Source organism: Oreochromis niloticus, linkage group LG3 (genome assembly GCF_001858045.2).
Source record: "Oreochromis niloticus isolate F11D_XX linkage group LG3, O_niloticus_UMD_NMBU, whole genome shotgun sequence".
Taxonomy (NCBI): domain Eukaryota; kingdom Metazoa; phylum Chordata; class Actinopteri; order Cichliformes; family Cichlidae; genus Oreochromis; species Oreochromis niloticus.
The window spans coordinates 12,126,522-12,149,600 of NC_031967.2; the positions used below are offsets into that span (position 1 = coordinate 12,126,522).

Below are 23,079 nucleotides of genomic sequence, written 5' to 3' on the forward strand. Positions count from 1 at the left end.
AAAGCAATGCCAGATTTCTTAGACTTTTAAGGACATTTTTCCTCTCGCACATCAGAGCAAACGAGAGAAAAGAATATTGAAAATTCCAGAAAAAGAAAACCCATTCATGGGATTTAAACCCCCTTATGGGAACCACTGCTTGAGAAAATGTAAGGCTAGCCATGTACTTCATATTCTTGTTATTTAAACTGTCCCATACTAGTTGGATCTGGGTCTCATAATGGCTCCATTCAAGCATTCTTGACAAGATGGCTCGGAAAGAGATATAAGCTGAGTGCTCTCTCCCTGCCTGTACATTCTCTTTCCGCCATCCCTCTCCTTCTCGCTTATCTGCTCCTTGTATTTTTCGCAGAGTGGTCCTTGCAGATCGGGGCAGTTGTGTCTAAATCCAGTTCCGAGCTACTTAGCCCCCACCGAGCCTGCGCACACTGACCCAAGGGCCCATAAGAGCATCTCTCCCTCTCTCTCAGACCCCAGCTTGAACCCATGTATCACACAAGCAAGACATCACAATACAGTAGAATGGGCACATGGACAGTTATTGTTTGTTTGCACTATTTATGTCAATGTACAGTCTGCAGCAAATGGCACCATAATGCAATCATTCATTCTTGCCGTTCTGCGCTCCCGTCCATTAGGCTAATGACATTCTTTAACTGTCCTGGCTTTCCTTGGCTGTTGAAATCACGAATGTGAGAAGTAGGAGAAAGTGGGGATGCCTGCCGCTTAATTGGAGAGCCATGATCAAATTCCAGCGTCTGGACACATCTGTCCCATAGTGACCTCGAACAATGGACCCCACAGCCGCTCAGATCTTGTTTTTTGGGGTTTAACCAATAGACCAAATGTAGAAAGCTGTGAGCAAAAAAATAATAAAGTAACACAATTCAGTGGCCTACATCCTGAACTTAGAGGATAAAAAAGTATCGACCCCACCGCTAGTATTGATCCAATACCGACACCAACATTTGTATCAATACTATCCATATTTGGATCGATCTGCCCACCTTTGGCATTAAATCATAAACGAGAGTCACTCAGTAGGACTCATCATGAATATATGAACCAAAGTCTATAACAACTTACTCAGAATTTGTTGATACATTTGGCCAATGAATAAATAGATAGCCAAGAAAACGTCAGTGGGACAACTAAAATTCCTCTAAATGTAGCAAATACAACAACAAAGAAATTACGCTTAAAGAAAAGAAAGGAAGAAAGAAAGAAAAAAAGTCACTGGCCTTTATCCTCTAGCCCACAAAGGTCCATATAAAATTTCCACGGTGCACTGACCAGCCTTAACAGTCTGAACTTGGTGATGTATCCGGCAGCTGCTGAGAAATGAATAAGGATTTTTAAATTAGATTAGGATGAAATGTTGAAGAACCGTTTTCCGTACAACCTGAAAAATTAAAAAAAAGTCTCTTTGATTTTGGCTTTACAGATTCTCTCCTCTGATACATAAATAGCACCAAATCAAGGCCACGTCCTGTCAAATTAATTACCCGTTATCATCACATATCCTTTTAATCCTTATTTTATGGGCACAATTACAGCAGAAATGCCAGTGTTATCCCAGAGCATTACAGATACATTCACAGGTTTTTTCTCTGCATTTGGACTGTCAAAAATTTCAGCTCAAATCATCCTGACTAAAGTGCATTAAAATGCACAGACATTCAAGCTATAATTACTGGGCAAAAATACCCCATGCCTTAATCCACATGGTAATAACGCAATTAAAGTGGTGTTTCTCGGACTTGGTAATCTTCTGTGACAAGTCTTACAATTCAATTAACCCCGTTTTAACACTTTGTTTCAACTTCCTGTGAGGCTAATTTGCTTTAAACTTACTTCAGTTGCTATAATTATGCTTTAAGAAACGTCCAATTTCTGAATTATCAGTTGTTTATGTCAGTGAGGCACTGATTCTCAGTGGATAGGATGTGCTCTTATCCAGTAGGATGCCTTGAAGGCAAATTATTGTGCGTCTCCAAACTAAATGATAGCTTTGCCATTTATTCAGAGAGCCTTATTGAGTGCTGCTGACGTTTCATATACTCATACGCAGTGAACTGAACTTTCCCCTTTGAATCAAGGATTGAAATATTTTTGGAATGATTGATATAATAAGTTTTTTTTTTGTTCCTTCGGTTCTCTCCTTTGCAAAGTTGCACGCGTCCGCAATGAGAGAATTTCACTTTGATGCAGTTTCAGATAATCTCATAGTACAACCAGAGCTGCACTTCTCCCGACATATACTAAAGCCAGCCATGGATCCAACCCATTTAATCACTCTTGTTCTCTTTCTAAGCTCGTGCTGCCTGTGACATATTGAGCCGGCAAACTTTCCATGTTCTCTCAGAGAAGGTCATTGGGCCAGGCCCAATCTAGCCTCTGAAACCGAGCCAAGATTTCCACTGCCGTCGTTCAGATTAGTATTAGACGTGAGCGCCTTTCCTAAGCAAATCAGACAGTGTGAAGGACAGAGCCATTCTTCCATTCAAGCACGCCTGCTTCTTGTTAAAGAGAGACAGGGCAATAAGTTGTAGGACAAAGGGAAGTTTGTGGGAAGTCTTCACAGTTCATGAATGCTTATTTTTAAATGTGACAAGCCTCTTCATCGTGTTAGATGGCAACCAATTGTATTACACTGACTAGAACTATAGGAGCTGTCTATGCATATAATGTATGTGTCAGTACTCGCAATGCATAGTCAAAATTATTATGGTTAGCAATTTGTCTTGTAAGTGTGTAAAGAATGCTTTTAATGTTTGATAATCTCAAGAAGTTTGAGCCACATGCTTCTTCTGAAAAGTACTTTTAAAAATCTTTCTGGGTGACACCCCTGCAGCCAGACACACACTGTATTGAATTCTGACACATGATACAAGGACAGAAGGATCTAACACGCACCGCTGAAGGACAACACAGGACACAGGAAGTGTGCCGCGCGCTGCCTGTGATGTCAGCCCACCGTGTCTGCAATGTGTATTTGACACCATTTCCATATAATAAAAAAAAACCCCACACAGCATACTGTAATTCAAGAGTTTATTTATATATTTATTTTTTGCAACCATGAACAAATTTGGCGGGCGATTTGTTATCGATTCACTTGGAAGGACAAACTTGCACCTGGACTCAATCAATGTTGATTGGGAGAGTGGCAACATGCCCACATGCAAACAGCGCAGCTGATAGGACACGCAGTCTAATTCTGGGGAAGGAGGAGAAGTTAATAATCGGCTTTTAACTAAAGCTTTCCCTTCGTAATTTTATGTTTAACTTGCAAATATCCAGAGGCATGATATGCATTATGTCACACATTAGCTCAGAGCTGAGCTGAGCGAGCGATTCTTGTTTCGTTTTTACTTTATATTTCCATTGTTCTTCATCATACAGAGGCAGGGGTAGAAAAACACCTCGAACCAAACAAACAAGTTTTTGGCTCACAAGACCTTACACACGCTGACCTTGTTATGTGAAACTTAGGCCATGTTAAATATGAACACCAGTGTGCGCTTGCATTATGATACTTTCCCTCTGCAAATCTGAAGCAGGAACAAAAGTAACACGAAGCATGAGGCTCAGCCTGGCTTTAGCCTTATTTAGTAAACAGATTTTTTTTATATTGTCTTTATACCAGTACAGTGAGATAAAGCTTGGAGCCATCTGGGCCAAACTACAACTATTTCCAATTAAAAGGGTATTTTACCGCATTGTGAAGCCACTTCCCTCAGCAAACACTGTCTTCCTCTACCAAGAACTTTTACACAACAATTAGTTCTTCTTCTTTCTTTGCTAGTTTATTGGTAGAAAACTCCAATTTTAGATACCTTGTCTGCAAAGTTGTTGGCATGCTGACTGGATGGCTCAGTTTTGGGATTATGTCAACGCCTTCAGCAGATCCTATTGCATTACATAAAGAGATATGCCATGCTGGAAAGCTTCCACTCACTCATAATGTGTGCATTCTGGCCACAGGCAACAACTTCACATCCACTCCTATCACTGACACGGCAACCAAGAATTCTGGGAGGCTTCCCAAAGCTGTTTTGCATCACTTGTCAAAAGGAAATTCTGACAGATTTACTTTAAGTTGTATTAAGTGATCTGTGACAAGTGGGGTAGAAAGACTCCAAAACAAACCGAAAAGAAAAATCTTTGATATCCATCACAGCTTCGTGCGCTTAGGGCTAACATGTTAATAAGCGGACGCTTTGAATACTCGTATAACATATCAAATGTTAGAAGTTTCAGTGCTAAGTTAAAGCTCCCTTTATCCATTATGCATGTTTGTACTGCAGATCCCGGTGAGAATGTGACAGAAAACAAACTTTTGCAGCTCAGTGCGACTTTCAGGTCACTACTGTGATTGGCTTGTTGTTGTTCCAGCATTGCCTACTTCATATGCATCAGTAGGCAAAATCACAGTGACTGTTTTTAATCAGCCGCAGGCAGACCTCAAAGTTAAGCTTGGCCACAATCCCGGGAGTTCAGCTGATGGCTTTGATGATACCTTTCTCCACACTCCTACCTTTCACTTGGCAAACCTCATATGAGGTGGTCTATTTAAGTAGCTTTATTCTGCTCACAGCTGGCATACATCCGCAAGCCACTTTGCAACCCACCTCTCACCCTGCTCCTCCTTCCTTTCCAACACTCAGCAGCACTCAAGTAAGGAGAGATCAATTGGAATAATTGAACAATTAAGAATTCAATTAGGCTATTTTGGTGATTAGATGATGACCCATCACAACAGAACAAAATCCCAGTGATCATAGGCATTAGAGCAGGACGCCAGAGTCCAGGTGTTGGTGGTGGTGAAGATGAAGATGGAGCTATGTTCGACTTGGGTGAGGCACCAATGGGGTGGAGGTGGATTGCACGAATGAGAGTCTGAAAGGGAGAATGATAGAAGAGCAGTGAGATTTAAACCACGCCAAGCGGAGGATGATTGGTTCGAAGAAGGCAGGCGTGAATATGATTGGACTACAGCAATGGTGTCAGCATTTTACAGCATGGTAAAGTAGAAGTGATATAAAGAACAGACAAGCAGCCGATCAGGCAGGAAGGCAGGCAGATGAGTGATTCCAGATCTTCCTTGTTAAACACAAAGCATAAGCGTCATTTAATGCAATGGACTCTTCACATAAACAGAGTGAAAGTGCATAAGGAGAGTAGGGTGGAAAGGCTTAGAGTGAGAAAAGACTATGGCCTGATTCAATTTGTTCCCCACACACTCTCACACCTAGACAACACAAACTCCATGTGGAGTTTGACACATGCGGCTGCTGAAAGATTCCTAGATGTACTGAAGAAATACTCATAAAACAAACCAGACAAAAAGACAAGAATAAGTAAAAGACAAGTACTAAGAAGTACAAGTAGGGACAGATATGAAATAAAACAAACGGGAACCTTGACAGCTTTAACAGTCTGAATTTGTCATATGAAGAGAGGATCCTTCAGAGGTAACATTTTTGGAACAAACGTCTCTCCTCTGTGTTTCCGTGAATGTTTCTTGCCGAGCTGCAGAGTAAGAACAGCAGCACAAAGGGGGGAAGTTTATACTGCAGACAGGAAGTTTGGACAGCACTCACCTAATTTGTCAGATTGGACTGACTGGATGGCTTAAGGGGTGGCTGTGACTCAGGAGATAGAGCGGGTCGTCTACCAATCGGAAGATTGGTAGTCGCCAGCTCCTCCGATCTGCATGTCGGCATATCCTTGGGCAAGATACTGAACCCTGAGTTGGCCCCTATGATTCATGTAAGTGTGTGCGTGAATGTCAGATAAAGCCCTTAGGCAAAGAATAGTACTGTAAGCACTGTATAAATGCGCGTGTGATTGGGTGAATGGGGCTTGGAAAAAGAGCTTCGACCACTTAATTAAAGTGAAAGTGCTGTTTAAGTAGCAGTGTATTTACCCCCAACCACACTGCTAGAAACTTACTGTCTGATGTTGTCTTTCTCATGTTCCTAATACACACTGTGGCTGTCACTGTGTTTTTATGATTTTTCCATCACCGGTGCTTTAACAAATATAACCTGATTCCTCTTCGCATGATTTGCTATCCTGATTATCTCTTCAGCAAACTCGCTATCATTTTGCGTTAGCAAAGAGAACAATATGCTGCAGAGTAGCCCAAGGCACGTCTCTGTGTTAAAACTTACAAAAATGGGGCTGCTACTATTATTAATTTTATCTTCACTCCTAAAATCCAAAGTTCTGTAGTGCAATGTATTTTATGACATCTGTAAGCCTTTCTCCTTATAAAATCAAATTTTCCCAGGTCTGATATCCCAGCGGAGGCACAAGCACATGGTGTGATGGCAGAGAGAAACAGGCTAGCGCCGCTATTTTTACCTGAAGCCCAGGAGTGAGCTCAGCACAGAAGATGAGGCGGGAGGAGAGTGGAATTTGGGCAACGCTTGGGAATGTGAATTGGCTAACGTTAATCATCTGGACAGCAGAGACATTAACTGTGCATGAAGCCTGGTCTCTGGACATTGCATGTACTGTTCAAATACTGACAGAGGGCACGTGTGCGGATGTGTGAGGCTCGGAGCAGAGAGGAAGGGCACGCTGTGTTTCTTTGTGAATCTGGGAGTAAGCGAGGACATGCTGTAGCGCGATCGTGGGTGTTTGTGCGTGCGTGAGGACGCTGTGCCTGTGCTGAGGTGATATACAGTGCCCTGACTTACTCTTGTAGATGAAGTGCACTTTGCTCAAAGCTACACACCCCCAAAGGAATAGAGTGTGTTTCCCAACTCACTTTTCGGGTTGGGAAACACACTGATGAAAAAGGATGAGGCTATAGCGGCGCACTCAGTCTTCGCAGGAGCCCTCGTCACACACTAACATCATTACAATTTCAGCCTCAGTGCCTTCTAACAAAACTCTGCATATTTACAGTGTGTGTGCGTGTGTGTGTGTATCCGCTATTGTCTTGTTAAAATTTTACAATGGCTGCAGAGCGGCTTCGCATACTGAATGCAATATTGTGCCTTAATATGCCCCGCTATAATGCCTACAGATTTGGAGAATGCTGATGTGGCACATTTCGCAGTGGGAGCGTCTAAGACGCACGAAAGCGGAGCGTTCACCCCTGAGAGAGCAGGGGCTCACCTTTTGTTATTATTTTCTGAGGCGCCGATTCGTGTTGACCTACTTTGGGAGCGGGGATTGTTGAAGCACTGAGTACCAATGCAAATCGAATCTGTTGCTTCCTGCCTGTTGGATTTCAAGGATCTCCAGGCACATGATGCAACTCGGTGGGGGGGTTGACTACATGGCCCACACTTAGTGCATTTCATGGATGCTGACTTTTTTAAAGATGTTGTTTCAAAGCTTATCATGATTGTACATTTTGTCTGGTGGTGGTTTTCTTGGAAAAGGTTTTGAATTGGTGATTTGAGAACGGTTTAAATTCTTGACAGTGTGCCTGGTTTGCCTAAGGACCTCTTATAAACCTGCTCAGCATTTCAAATGACTGTGATCACACTGCGACTTAAGCACAACACTCCACCTGCTTGACAGGTATGTGTCAAAATGGGCTACCTGTCATTCTGTCAGCTGCAGAGCCCAGCCAGTACCTGCAGCTCCGTGTTTTTAACGAGGGATTTTGGTCTTGCACACAGTTGGTCTGAGAAGGAAAATGAGGATGAGTGATGTCATGAAGGAAAAAAGACCAAAACCAGTGACACAGTGAGTACCAGATACATTAAAGAAATCATCGTCGGTATTTTCATTATTATTATTTTCTGACACAGACATATACACTGCACAGAAAGATTAGAAGAACATTTATAAAACACATCAGATCTCACTGAGAAAAAAAATCATGCTGGACATCTGTACTGATATAGAGTGGGTAATGTGATAGAAATGAAAAGACCCCACATCATTTAATGGAAATGAAAATGATCAACCTACAGAGGGCTGAAATCAAAGAGAAACTTAAAATCAAAATGAAATAATGATGCGGCAGGCTAGCCCATTTTGGAGAAATTTCATTGCAGCAACTAAAAATGGTACTCAGTAGTTTTTATCACCCCCACCCCCACATGCCTAGCTGATAATGTCTGGGCATGCTCCTAATGAGCGATGGTGGTGTCCTGGGGGAACTCCTCCCAGATCTGGACCAGGGCATCACTGAGCTCCTGGACAGTCTGAGGTGCAACCTTGAAGCGCCAGATGGACTGAAACATAATGTCCCAGAGGTGTTCTGTTTGATTTAAGTTAGGTGAGTCAATGGTTGAGCTCAGTCAATAGTATCAATTCCTCATCCTCTGGGAACAGCCTGCATCCTCTCACCACATAAGTCCAGGCATTGTTGTGCACCAAGAGGAACCCAGGACCCACTGCACCAGTGTAGGGTCTGACAATGGCTCCAAGGACCTCAACAAGTGTGATGTCTAGCCTGTAGAGGTCTTATGTCCAACACAGAAGCTTGGGGGTTCAAAGCCTGGGGGTTCAAAGTGTGTTTGAAGAGCAGCTGGCTTAAAGAAAGGAGGAATTGGGGGCTAAAACAGCTTGTTCCAGACATTAGGGGAAGTAAGGGGCCTTCACCAACGGCTGATATAAGATAAACACTGGTTATTTTGAACTGTAGCTAATGCAAATCTCCTCTTGTAGGCTTCAAGAATAAAAAATATGTAGGTGGAAGTGAGCACGATAGGTCTCCTTTTAAATAAACTTTAATAAGGAATTGTTCATTTTACATACAACTATTATACATTTGATTAAATTCCACTTGTTGTAACTAAGTACATGAAGTAACTAAGTACAAGCTTTGAATTCCAGAGACTGTTTTGACTTTAAACCCTTTTCTGTCACTGTTACGTACATGCAAATGTAGTAAGGTGCAAGTACTATTTCACGTCAGCGCTGGTACTATTTGTTTTATTACATGCTGTAAAAGTAGACACATGGTTAGTAAGTGGCCATTTTCTTGGGTGGGAAGGAGAATCAGAGCCCAGAGTGCCGTTGCCATTCCTGGAGGGGATGGAGTGTTCTAAATGTGGTGTGGCCTTTGTAGCCACGTGTGAAATATGATTTGGTGAAGGATGTCATTTGAAGGGGCAGGTTCTGCAGTTATGACAGCCCCCGAGCACTCCAGCCTCACTGTCTTTCCGCTGCCTGTGTACCACTATCTCTCTGCCAGCTATCTATCTTTCTTTCCTTCACACATTCTCCCACACCTTTCCTCTTGCTCACTCCTCGCCTCCCAGTGGCTCTTTTATTGGTCTCCTTTAAAGCCAGATGTTCCCGTGCTGTGTGGATGAGCGGGGAGACAGCAGGAGGATGGCAGTAATGGGGAGGGGCAACCAAATGACATGTAGCTTCAGTATAGCTCATTCTTTTCACAACAGACTAACATCCTCTCTAGCGCTTCCTCCTCTTTTTCTTCTTCTTCTTTTTTTTCCCCTTTTACCCCACGTCTCTATTTTTCATGTCTTACATTTTTCCACTTCATTTTCTTTTCCCGTTTCTTTCCCGGGATCTCACTCACATTATAAACACACCCACATACACACGCTAACTTTCTCTGCCTCCCGTCTTGCCTGTCATGTAATGCAAGCGACCTAGTTCTACAGTGAGCCGACAGTTGGGAAAGAGGCAGTAGCAGTGATTTAGATTGTCTTCAATACTGCCACACCGTACACGCAGAGGAGATAAGAGGTGTGATCTCAGTGGCCTGGCCCTGTTTTCAAACCTAGATAATACTCGCTCAGAATCAGATTCCAACAACAGCACACTGGCCCCTGTAATTGTCTGCACTTGAGCTGCAGCACATTTCTGCCGCACTGAACTTTTGCACACTGTAGGGGAAATGAATAATTCTATTCTCATATCTGAAAACTATTTGAGACACGCGGCGCTTTTTTTCTTCACTTGAATTTCCGAGTTGGAAATGTCAATTTGCCCGCTCCTTTCTCTCTCCTCGACTATAATCAACGACAGCTCCTATTTTTGCAGATTATACAGACATCGGTGTAAAGAGAGGAATAAAAATTGCCGCCATGCTGAGTTTACGCCTGACAAACAACATCCACGCGGAGATCTGACACTGCAATTTGCACTTACACACAGAGGCAAATCCTAGCCTTATTCAGATACATTTCCAGTACAGGCCTATTTTGCAAATCAATCATGCAGCACAAAACAGTGGCGCAGAGGCTTATATTTTCTGACTGACCAGAGTTGGAAGGCAGTAAATAAATAAATAAATAAATAGGTGCGATGTGGCAGGGTGTTTATGGAGAATATGAATGAAGGTAGCATGCAGCTTTTATGCCTCCTAATAAGCCCCCAAGGCTGGGGGGGACATTACGACTCTACTGTTTTACAACCACTGATGGTCTGATCAGAGATGTACACTGTGCACCACTTGGCTATATGTGCATGAGTTTGTGTGTGTGTGTCTGTCTGTGTATGTGCATGAGTGTGTGTGTGTGTGTGTGTGTGTGTGTGTCTGTCTGTCTGTGTATGTGCGTGCGTGTGTGTCTATGTGTGGATTGCATGGGGAGGGAGTCAAACCCATAGCTGTCTACTAAAGTGATACCAATGAATATCTGGCCATGAATCAGGTCGCCAGACTTCCTCTGACACGATCCTTCCTAAAAGTTATACGCTTAATAAAAACACAACTGTGTGTGTTTGTCTATCTGTGTGTGTGTGTGTGTGTGTGTGTGTGTGTACCATGTTTAGATATCTTTTTGAGGACCACAAATTGGAATGCTACTATACTTGTGAGTCCCAACAGTCACTTATGGGGACAAAATGCCGGTCCTTAAGAGTTTGAAGGTATTTGTGGTTTAAGTATCAGGGTTACAATTAGGTCATGATTAGGTTTAGGCTGAGGGTTAGGGTTAGACATTCATTTTTGATAGTTAGGGTCAAGTTAAGGAGTTAGTGAAAGAATTATGTCAATTAGATGTCCTCACTAAGACATGAAAACAAGTGTGTGTGTGTGTGATCCACAAGTGTGATCACATTAGGTTTAGATTCAACTTTATTGTTATTACACATGTATAAACACAGGGTAACAAAATACAGTTTGCATCTAATCAGAAGGGCAAGAGCAGTAAGTGTAATAAGAGCAGATTATATACAGATAAGTTAAGTAGAGAGCAAATATACAGATATACTGATATCTACAGATAAGGGTAGAATCATGGTCGAATAGTTATGAACAGATTATGTACAGAGAGACCAAATATATAGATGAACTACAGACAAATGTACAGATGTATTGCTGTATACATATGCACAGATATACAGATGATCTGTATAGCATACAGATGTTCTATATTGCTATACAGACGGGCAGATATACAGATGTACTATGAACAATATAAATGGTAAATGGTAAATGGACAGGTTCTTATATAGCTCTTTTCTACTCTCACTGAGCACTCAAAGCGCTTTATACAACTCGTGCATTCACCCAATCATACCCATTCACACAAGCACTTTACTTAAGGTCTTGATGCATGATCAATCATCCAGGTAAGTAAATCTCCAAAGTTGATTCTGGTCATCTGGACGTAGCGTTTTGTGGGAGAAACGTTTCGTCACTCATCCAAGTGACTTCTTCAGACCTCGTAGCCCATTGTTCCTTCACTGGGCTGGTTTCAGTCATTATGCAATGTACTGTTTATAAGATTGAGGAAAACCTGCAGTCAGCTGAGACCGAAGAAGTCACTTGGATGAGTGACGAAACGTTTCTCCCACATAACGCTATGTCCAGATGAGCAGAATCAACTTTTGGACACTTTACCTAAGGTTTTTAGTGCTTCTATCTAACATTCAATCGCACTCACACTCCGATGAATGCATCGGAGGGCAACATGGGGTTAATATCTTGCCCAAGGATATTTGGCATGTAGACTGGAGGAGCCTGGGATCGACCCACCAACCTTCCAGTGAGTAGGTGACCCACTCTACTACCTGAGCCACAGCCACCCCATTGAGCCACAGCCACAGCCACCCCACATATACAGATGTGCTACATATATACAGATGTGCCTGTGTGTGCTAAACAGATCTACAGAGTGCTATGAATATATCTACCGTAGCGGAAGCGTAGCGCTCTAAACAGACTATAATAGTGAATAGTGTACGCACTATAGCAGAGACTATGCTATGTCAGTGTCCTAAAACTATAAGGGTAACCAATGTGAGCATATGGTGAATGTTGAGATTGAATGACAGTCATGATCACGGTCATTTGGAGGGATAGGGGGAAGGAGGAGTGTAGAAGGATCAAGTGAGTGTGCATGGAAAGCTTCATCGGACTGAGTTCAGTAGGGTGACAGCTGTGGGGAAGAAACTGTTCCTAAACCTGCTGGTTTTAGTCAGTGGGGTCCTGTAGCGTCTTCCGGAGGGAAGGCGATGGAGTTTATTGGCAGGATGAGAGGAGTCCCTGAGAATGATGCGTGACTGGCGTAGACATCTCTTCTTGTGGACATCCTCAATGGCAGGAAGTGGAGTCCCTGTGATGCGTTGGGGGGGTTTCACCACCCACTGCAGTGCCTTGAGGTCAGCAACAGAGCAATTCCCATACCAGACTGTGACACAGTTTGTCAGGATGCTCTCTATCGGTAGCGGTAGAAGTTACCCAGTATGTCGGAAGAAAGGTGACTCTTCAGTGAACTCAAGAAAAAGAGGCGCTGTTGGGCCTTCTTGACCAGACTGGAGATATTAGTTGACCAGGACAGATTCTCAGAGATGTGGGTCCCCAAGAACCTGAAGCTGGAGACCGTTCAACAGCTGTGCCATTTATGTAGGTGGGGGCATGGATGTCTCTCTTCTGTCTCCTGAAGTCCACAAAGAGCTCTTTGGTTTTGCTGGTATTCAGGAGCAGGTTATTGTCAGCACACCACATAGCTAGGTGCTTTACCTCCCTCTAGTCAGATTCATCGTTGTCACTGATGAGACCAATCACTGTGGTGTCATCCGCAAACTTGATGATGGAGTTGGATCCATACCTAGGTCTGCAGTCATGGGTGAAAAGGGAGTAGAGCAACGGGCTCAGCACACAGCCCTGTGGAGTGCCAGTGTTGAGTGTGATGGTGGTAGAGCAGTTATGGCCTGACCTAACATGCTGGGGTCTGTTGGTCAGAAAGTCCATGATCCAGTTACAGATGATTGATTCCAAGCTCCACAAGTTTGGTGATCAGCTTGGAGGGAATAACTGTATTGAATGCTGAGCTGAAGTCAAAAAACAGCATTCTTGCATAAGTATTCTTGTTGTCCAGGTGTGAGAGTACACAGTGAAGTGCTGTGGATAAAGCATCCTCTGTACTCCTATTTCTTCAATAGGCAAATTGGTGATGATCCAGTTTGGGGGGCAAGCATGTTTTGAGGTGTGCCAGTACCAGTTGCTCAAAACACTTCATAACTATGGGCGTGAGTGCAGCAGGGTGATAGTCGTTCAGGCGTGTTGGTGATGAGTGTTTCGGCACTGGCACGATGGAAGTGGTCTTGAAGCACGCTGGTACTACTGTCTGGGCAAGTGACAGGTTAAAGATGTCTGTGAAGACCCCTGCAAGCTGCTCAGTACATGCTTGAAGCACACGTCCAGGAATGCCATCAGGGCCAGCACCTTTGCAAGCGTTGATACTGTCCAATGCATTATGGACATCTATGGTGGCAAGAGTAAGGTTATGGCATTCATCAGGGGGTAGGGTTTTGGCAGACGCAGAAGTCATTTAGCTCAGTGAGGAAGGACACATTCATGGCTGTCTGTGTGGAACTGCTGGGCTTGTAGTCAGAGTCTGGCCTGAATGCCCATCTCTGTGTATGCATGGAAGGTTCATCACCACAAATGGACTAGGATCTGACAGACCTTCAGGTAAGCTGTGATGAACTCATTCATGCTGACAAATATTTTGTTAAGAAGATGTCTTGTAAGAACATGAATGTGTGCTTAAATCATGTCATAGCTGAGTGTGGTGTGGGGGTTTTGCAGAGTCTCTGTCTAGGTGCGCACCAATATGTGTGCAGAGCATGCTGAGGGTGCAGTCCATCACCCAATCAAGGAAGAACCTCATCGCTTGGGTCTGGCCGATGCTCCAGACTTTCAACTAGCTAAACTTACTGCCTCTTTATTTCTATTAATCTATAAGTCTTTTAATATGACAACAGGTAACATTTTGTCACATATAGCACTTTCTAGATACGCAACGCACATCCTTCTCATCCAGCCATACAAGCACTTTTTTCCACACCGTAGTGTTTCTAGCTAACCTTCATACACATTCATACTTCGATGAACGCATCAGACATCAGACGCATGAGACGCCCCAACCTTCCAGTTAGCAGATGACCTGCTCTATTGCTTGAGCTACAGAGACTCATACTGTATGAATACAGGAGTGATGGCTGTTAAAAAAGAAAGGGGGGTTTCTGTACTCCTACATCGATACCTTATAAAAACATGACCTATCGTGCTCCTTTTACAGCTCCATATTTTTATTCTTCCACTCTGCTTGAGTTGCTTTGCATGATTCACAACTGAAAAAAATCCTTATTCCTTATATATTTTATGCATTCCCTCAGTTCATTCACAGACTGAAACAAGTCCACTCTCTCTTGAAGTTTCTCACAAACTAGATAGCTTGAAAAGCAGGTGGGTGGATCTTCTGTGCTTACATCTATACTGGTGACTAGCACTTTGTCACATGCTAAAGTGCAAACAATGAGCATGCATCAGAAATGCTGAATTTCTAATGTCCCGAGTTAATCTTACCAAATTCATATAGACTACAAAGATGCAGAATACATTAGTTTTAGGGGGTAATATTTAAGTTGATCCCTTTTGGCCCTTAATAAGCATATTAATAGTATTTTGTAATATAAATGGCTTCTAGTCATTAGGGCATAATTAAACCATGAACTGTCGCGTGCCATCATAAATAGTTTAAAGCCAGGACAAAAGAGTGCAATATTTATATGATAGGGTAAGTTTATGCTGTGTGCTTGTTTTTATTATTGTTTGTAGCTTAAACATGCATAACTGTGGCTGTAAATGACGGCACTAAGTCTCAAATTTGTGAGCTTTGCATGCACTTCAGTGCAAAGTGCAATTTGCAAAATAGCTTCTATTTATTCTTTGTTTTTAACACTTGGCCCAGTGGCTGTATAAGAGTTCCAGCTGCCACTGTGATAAAAAAAGAACTATCTTTTCCTTCAAAGTATACACTTTGATGTGTTAAAAGCCGCTGAATGTGAACCACTTTGATTTTAGGTACAGAACTCGCCTGCAGTACAGTTAGCCGCGGCAACACATATCTCCCAGGATATCTGCTAAATCGGCATCCAGCAATTTTCCAGAAAGATTACACACAACACACGCTATGCTATCAGATAAATCTGTGCAATTAGAAGCAGAGCATCGCCTCTTTGGTAGAATCTACTTTTGAATCCATTATTTACACAATTTAATGTTGGGCATAGTGCTAATTTGCAATAGTTTCATTAAAGAGGCAACGATGGATTAACTGCACAGAGAGATCAATTCCTTAAAGCATCCATTTGTGTTGTTTAGAAAAAAGTGAAGGGTGTTTTTTTTTGTGCATTCACATTTGTATGCATGCAGTGACTGGTACAGGGAATGTACCAGAATGATTGTTTAAACCTGCTGTTTGTGTGTATTTTTGGTGCCGCCTTTGCAATGTGAAGAAATAAGGATGCAGTATGTGCTGGCTGTTTGATCTGGCTTGCTGCTGTGACATTTCCTAAAGAACCAGTGGGCCTCCATCGCTGAAACAAACAGCAGTTACGAGATAACACTGAGCACCACTGCACTGCCAGTCGCATAAACTAGCGATGATTTAACCCCCAAATTATACAGGTACGCTTGTGTTTTGTAGGATTAAATAAGTATTCATTGGGGGTCTCGATGCTGCTCTGTGTACTGAGCTCCATCACCATACTGCTGATATGCAGGCATTTCATTGTATATTTGCACTAAAGCATAGAGACTCACACACAGTTACATTTTTCTGTTAATGCTTCCCAGAAACATACCGGCCGATATAATCAGTGGCTTTCTAAAAATATTTCCACCAGCGAGGGATCAATGGAGAAGATCATTCCCATTCTGCTCCGATATGTATACACAAATAGACCTTTGATGGTACTGAGTGCCCTTAGGGCCCTATGCTTATGTTGCCTTGTTGTTGACGGGATGCTACTCCCAGAGCCCGTGCAGCCACTACTACTATATCTGGCTCCTCTTCCCTTGTGCACGCACAGCTTTTTACATATCATAATGCAAGGTTGAGCTTGTCTCAGAGAATATAAAACCTCAGGCTTAGAATAATGCCTGTGAAAGGCAGCACATGCCCTGTCAGAGACACTTTTCTTTTCAATGTGATTATGTCGGGAGATTTTCCTTTCCTGCCGCTTTCAGCAGAGGACGTATTTTTCTGCACTCCCATGGCAAACTTCCTAACACAGCTGTTGTCGAGTCATTTGCATTAGGCTTTCTTCTGAAGCCAGTTGATCATTATCTGACAATTACTGGACCCAGGGGAAGCTGAACCAGTCTGAAAATGTCAACTTTATTGCTAGAGTAGCAGAGGACTTGATGTCCACTTATATTTTTAGCAATCATAAGCTGCCACCTTTATTTTTCTGCTTCTGTGGTGTAAGCACTCCTGTATCCTTTCATATTTTGTCTGTCTTCTGCTCTTCTGCTCTAATCTATGTCATACATAATCATAAATTAGTACAGATACATAATCTGTCTAAAATGACTAGTTTGTGCACGACTTTTCTGAAACTTCAAGATGAGAATTTGTGCAGTTGCAGTGTTACGGAAAACAGATGTGAGAAGGAAAGGGTTGGATCTCACTGAGAAACAGAAGGACGCTTCATGCACATGGAGTGGATCGCCTAAAGCATACTCTGCTTTCCAAACTATTTTACCAGAAATGGCACAAAAGCGTGCAAAATGAACACAGTGCCGTATCAACTAAGACTAGATTTGAGAGATTGAGATGACTAGCTTACGAGGAAACTGTACACTGACGCCAGAAACTAGTGTTAGAAGTAACACATTTTCTGATCAACCGTATTTGAAAGACTGCAGGTTTTTAAGTACTTACAAGTTGATCTGAAGCCTATATGCATTTTTTATGACATTGGAACATATTATTCCATCAAGAGAAAAGAAAACCAGACGACATACGTAAATATACTGTATGTGCAAAATTAAATGAGCCACTACAACCAATTAATGTCTCCAGTGAAATTTTAGTCAATTGAGGCTATGGCATAAAGTCACAATGGGTTACTCATTTTATCAATTTTCATCAAAGTTTGAGACAGAAATGAAAAAAAAAAGTATTTACATAAAGATGAGCTTCAATGAATAGCTATGTGGTTTATTTATACAGCTATATTCTGATGAACTTATGACCTCAGCACACACACACACACATACACACACCAGAGTGAGAGAACAAAGCCAAAGCCAGATGCTTATTCACAAACATCTTTGGTCTTTGAAATCCAGGTGCAGGTGTAGCTGTCCAAAATACTGCATGGTGCTAGTCTTACTGGCAGGCATGAGGGAGGAAGGAGGACATCAAATAGTGTGTGTCTGAAAGACTGACTCCTTAAGAAATGACTGAAATTGTGACTTGTGCAAGGGCATTATTACCTGAAAATGAAAAACAATGTGATAGGATTTTTTTAAAATAAAAATGATATTCTGGAAATGGTTAAAAACTTGACCAAAATAACTAAATACTAGAATCTTTTAAGTGTCTTGTATTAACATATATAGCCCAAGTTGATGTTATAAATTTCTGGGGCTCTACACCTAAAGTTTTGTCAGTACCGCACATATGGTCAGTATTGCATGTATTGGTAAGTTTACAAATTATACACAAAAGATGAAGGTAGCTTTTTGTTGTGCATTGTGAAGCTAATAGCAAAAAGCATTGAACGTGCACTTTTCTAACAGCCAGAAGGGGGCGACTCCTCTGGTTACCAAAGAAGTCTGATTGCATGGAAAAATAACCTGATGAGTTTACTGTCTCAGTCAGTAGATTAGTCTTTGTGAATACAACATAATGTTTATTTTGTAAATAATGGCCCCACATTAGCATAAAAAGGGCCTACAAACTGCTAGAAACCTGCAGTTTCGCATTCAGATCCACCCGTCACTTACCATAGCAACAATGAAAAACACTTATCTTGTGGCTCCACTAACCACTTGAGATCATGATACCTACATCCATCTTTCATGTACAGTCTGTAGTTTTGGTATATGCTACACAGCTATAGAAGCAAATCCTCTGATCATTGATGAGGACTGCTTTGTACTTTTTTGTGAGTTGTCTTGGTAATAGAGAGTGCAGGCACCAGGCCTCGCTCACTAACACAAGTCCCATTTGCGCAACCTGCCTAAAAAAAAGGGAACAAGATTATGTGTTATAATTCTACAGTGGGTTTGAACACAGTGGGAAGCCTCTCTGTGCTCTAGCATGCTGTTCCACTTGGCAGTGAGCTACAATGACAACATCAGTTTAAAAAGAAATCAGGCTCATATTTGTGTGTCCAGCCTGTGTTAGCTAACTGACTGTGCATTCTGCAAAACAAACAAAACAAAAGGCGAGGGGGGGAAAAAAAGGAAATACATGCATTTGGCAGTACCACAGTGCTCTGGAACTAATTTGAGAAACAGAAATCAATAAAAAAATAAAAGTGGAATGAGCGCGAGGAGATGAATGAAGGAGCTGAGGACTGCGCTACTGAATATTTGTGTTAACACACTGACTGAGTACCGTTTTGTCCACATGGACAACCTGGCTGTCAGAGATAGGTCAGGCTCATATATGATTAAGGAACATGTGTAGTAAAACTTCAGCGTCTGCCTGTACTAGAACGAGGCATCACTGAGCTGCTTTATCTTCATTATCTCAACTTCAGTCCATCACTCGCGTCTCTCTAATAGGATTTGTCCGGCAGTATATTGCAGCTTGCAGTATATGTGCTCTCATCTGCAGGTTGGGAACTTAAAGATCATGTCTGTTGACAGGGGATATATGGAGGGCATTACAGCATGGAATTAACAAGCTCCACAACACCGCTTATAACTTAGCTTGCTATCAGAGGACGTTGCTCTGGCCGAGCCATCCTTCCTGCGCAGCTTCGTAAGCTGCCAGATAGTTTGGGTGGAAAACCTTTTTATTCCTTGATGCCCTCCTGACCCCCTTCTTCCCCATATTCTGCCTCCTAAAGGCAATGCTGCAGTTACTAGGCAACAAGAAAGGGAGGGGCAGCAGCCATTATCGAGGCCAGACAAGCTGTTCCCAGTTATTATAAAAGCTATATACATGATCTACATGTACTTAGGCTCCACATTTACATTGCTGTTACTGTGTCTGTGTTACTTCCAGACCAAGAACAGAACTGTGAGTTCCCCCATTTTTATTTTCATATCGTTATGAGACGGCATTAGCCAACCATTTATTTATTTAGTGAAGGGTTACCCCAAAGTGCTTGTTGTTATGAAAAAAAAGCAGCATTAAATAAAAATTTTGTTTAGGCACACCCCATTGCTCCATTTGCTTCCTCCATTAAATTCACTCAAATTCACTCATGTAGGACAAGATTTCTAATTGCCATATTTAATGTGTTAATGATTTAATTATTCTTTTAATTAATTTGTTACGACTAAATGACTGACTTAATTCAAGGGCTCTTGGCTTGTCTTCAGAGAGGGTGGCGGGGTGTGGGCGCCGGGGGGGGGACACCGGGCTCTGCAGATGACTTACTGATGCTTTTCCATATTAAATATCAGGAAGGAGTGTGGAAAAAAAGGCAGAATAGAGAAGTCGCGCAGCTAACGCGCAGCTAACACGCGCCGGCTTTTCTCTTTACAAAACTCGGAATTTCCTGAAAGGTTTGCAAACCATTCGTGTTTATTACAAGACAGAGAAAGAAACTAGATTTTTCCCTCCCAAGTGAGAAATGACTGTGGACCTAATCTGAAGCAAGCAGCTTCTCGAGGCCTCTCGGTGGGGGCGTTGTGGCTTTTCCGAGCACATCAACCACCCAGGCTTCAGCATCAAAGGATCGCCATTTTTAACTGAAATGTCCTTTTAATGTCTAATATAGCTCATTTATATAATTAAGAGTTGATGGCCACAGAAAAGGAATCAAGCTGGAAAGGTCAGACTAAATATAAGTATTCCAGAGCACTCCGGCACTCTGTTAGTTTTTCAAACAAATCTACCTCTGCAGAGTATGAAAATGTGGCGTGAACATTTTTGGGCGGCAACAAATTGCTTCAAAGTTTTATTGATGATAGAGTAAAAAAAAAAAAAAAAAAAAACCTCAGTTGATGGATAAAGAGGCTTCTGTTCAGTATGCGGGGGACACGGCGTGGAAGTTGAAGGGAAGCTTTTATCTCTCTCCTTGTAGCTAAGGCTCCACATTTTCTTCCTACGTGCCATGCGGAGGTTATAAGCAGATGTAAATCACTGTTTCACTGCAAATCCAAAACACTTACCTCCCCATCCTTTAGAATAAGGGCGGGTGCCGTTTGCACGGCGTTTCACGCATAGCGATTGCCATTTTGTCGCGATGACAAGGTTAAAGGTGAGATCATCAATGTGGCGGGGTGGCTGTTCATCATCAGCAGCATTAATGGGGTGTCAGTTACTTGTGTTGTCGCGGCATCATTAAGGTGTTTCCGAAAGTGGCTCAAAGCTGCATGGTCAGCACCAGGAGAAGATCAAGTACAAGCAGAAAGGTGAGCCAAACCATTTATCTGTACGTGTTCACTGCCTCCTCAAATGAATAGCTTAGCTAATTAACAACTGGGTGCCCAATGTCAGGTGGGACAAGACCAATTTGATGTGGGGGTGAGGGAGGTCCTCTATTTTGTCTTCTATTTTGCATGTTGTTGAGCTTTCAGTTGCTGGTGCACATCCTCAGCTTGTGTTGCATTTGCATTTATTTGTTTTCTGTCTTATATTCGTCACTAAAAAAAATGGCTGCTCCCCCTACATCCCCTACATACTTATATCACTTATACATGGCCTCCAGCTGTTGATTTTATCCATCAGTAGATTATCTAACCTTACAAAGGAAAGGTCCACAACTAGCAGATGCGTTCTGCATTACTAGCCAAGAGCGACGCTAGCTAGCTGTCATAAGCATGTAACTAGCGTTCCCTCCCAAGTGAGAAATGACTGTGTTCACGTTGTCATGAGTATATTTATACTCATAAACATACATAAGAACTGGGACATCATTAGTAAAGTTGACTTTCACTGAAATGTTTGTATTTTAATTAAAAACAACATTGTAAGAGGCGCTCTATATCCTCTGTATTTGTGATCCTTCGGATTTTGCTACTATTCTTCGTCTGGATGAAAGGGCTCTTTACTCTAGGACAGGGCTCTCTAACAGATCATTACTTCCAATGCAATTACTTGCAAACCTCCTTGTAACTCAGGACTACTCAAGTGTGCCCCTATTGGCTTTGCATTATTGTATTTCTCACAAACTAGTCAGCCTCTCCGCACACTGTAGCTAACTCGCCTGATGGAGAGGCACAGGATGTAATCTGGGATTAATTACTGGAATTCACCGCACCTCGCTATGCCTTTCTTCTTCTGCGGGCCGTGAGGCATCTGGCGGTGTCCGGGCTAATCTGGATGACGGTGGATTTGGATGGCAGCTGGAGGTGTCACTCAGTATATGTAACACTGTTCTGAAATCAAAAATGCGTATGCATGAGGCTTTGGGATAATTGTAGAAGGTATTGTACGGTACACTGTGTGCAGGTATGCATCATTTTACTCCTTGTATGTGGTTTTGTATTCATACGAGCACATATTTGCTCATGCGAAAGAGTAGGTAAGTAGTAAGTGGAAAAGCCTGTGACAGGAGGCCCACGCAGACTGTCGAGCCACGGGTGTTTACTGTTAAAATATTTGCCTGTCTAGGGGATCTGAGGAGCAGGAGATAAGGCAGAGACAGGCCCTGTCATGAACAGAACTGTCTGTCTCCCTCCCACCCAAGTCCTCTTTATTAAAAGAACATTGATTTCTCTTAGCCTTTGATAATCCCCCCCCCACCAGAGTCTAATCAAAACACATCAAATGTTTGCCACCAAGGACAACCACGTCGAAAGAATTCCTCGCTCGCTGGCTGCCTTGTTTTGCAGCAATGCTTTTGAGAAAGTAGTTTTTGTTATTGCAATAGCCTAAAGTGACAGTCAAATCAGCAGCCTTGTGCTTACTCACCTATTTTTATTTTTTTTTTCCAAAGAATTTGCATCGCTGGAAAAACTTTATCTTAAAGCTGCCATCACTCTTGCCCAAGTTGAAAACGCCTGCTTTTTAAACTTTCTCCAGCGGAGCTCCTCTCCTTGAGATGTGTGCGTGCGCACGTCATGTCTGTTTCTAAGCTTGTGCGCGCGTGTCCACGAGAAGCCTCGCTACCTACCCTCGACAGGTTTTATTATTTGACCGCGTTTCCATGGTGACAGGGTGGTCCACATCAGGGATGCGGGGCGGGTGCTTAGAGCTGTAGCCTAAGCAGGCATCTGGGCTCGTCTCCCAGTTGTCGGGTTGGGCCCCTCCTGGGCCTGGCGATGAGCGAAATTATTTTTAATGGATCTTCATAAAACCATCTGTATCAGCGCACCTGCACACTGGAAGGCTATCGACAGAATGATTATGACCGCGGGACCCAGAAATTGCTCTAAAATGTGTAATCATTTTGTTTGCTGTATCTACGCCGCCACCCCCCCCAACCCCTCCCTCCTTTTTCTTTCACATATCAGTATTCTTTGGGCCCGGTTCAACAAAGCAAGGTTATTTTCTTTCGCTTGGGTCCGCGGCCTGCACAATTTCCATTTAGATTTGAGGCTGTGTTTCTAACATATCACAGACCTCTGCTCTGCATTCAAGGATGCTTTATATTAAATGTCATGCAAATGGGCCGTCTGACCTGGCCAGAGGTGCATTGTCTGCAACAGATAAAGGTTAATTGTGGATGTTAATTTCCACAGATTGTGGATATAATGAAGCTGAT

The 23,079-nt window shown here is 42.5% G+C and overlaps 1 long non-coding RNA gene across 1 annotated transcript; it reads right to left on the minus strand.

The window, feature by feature from the left end:
* Nucleotides 1-1,250: 1,250 nt before the first annotated feature.
* Nucleotides 1,251-22,497, minus strand: LOC112842899 (uncharacterized). The gene is made up of 3 exons (XR_003214941.1): nucleotides 22,287-22,497; nucleotides 21,634-21,751; nucleotides 1,251-1,331 (listed from the first exon to the last, which is right to left on the minus strand). It is a non-coding gene; the product is annotated as an uncharacterized LOC112842899 (long non-coding RNA).
* Nucleotides 22,498-23,079: the final 582 nt, after the last annotated feature.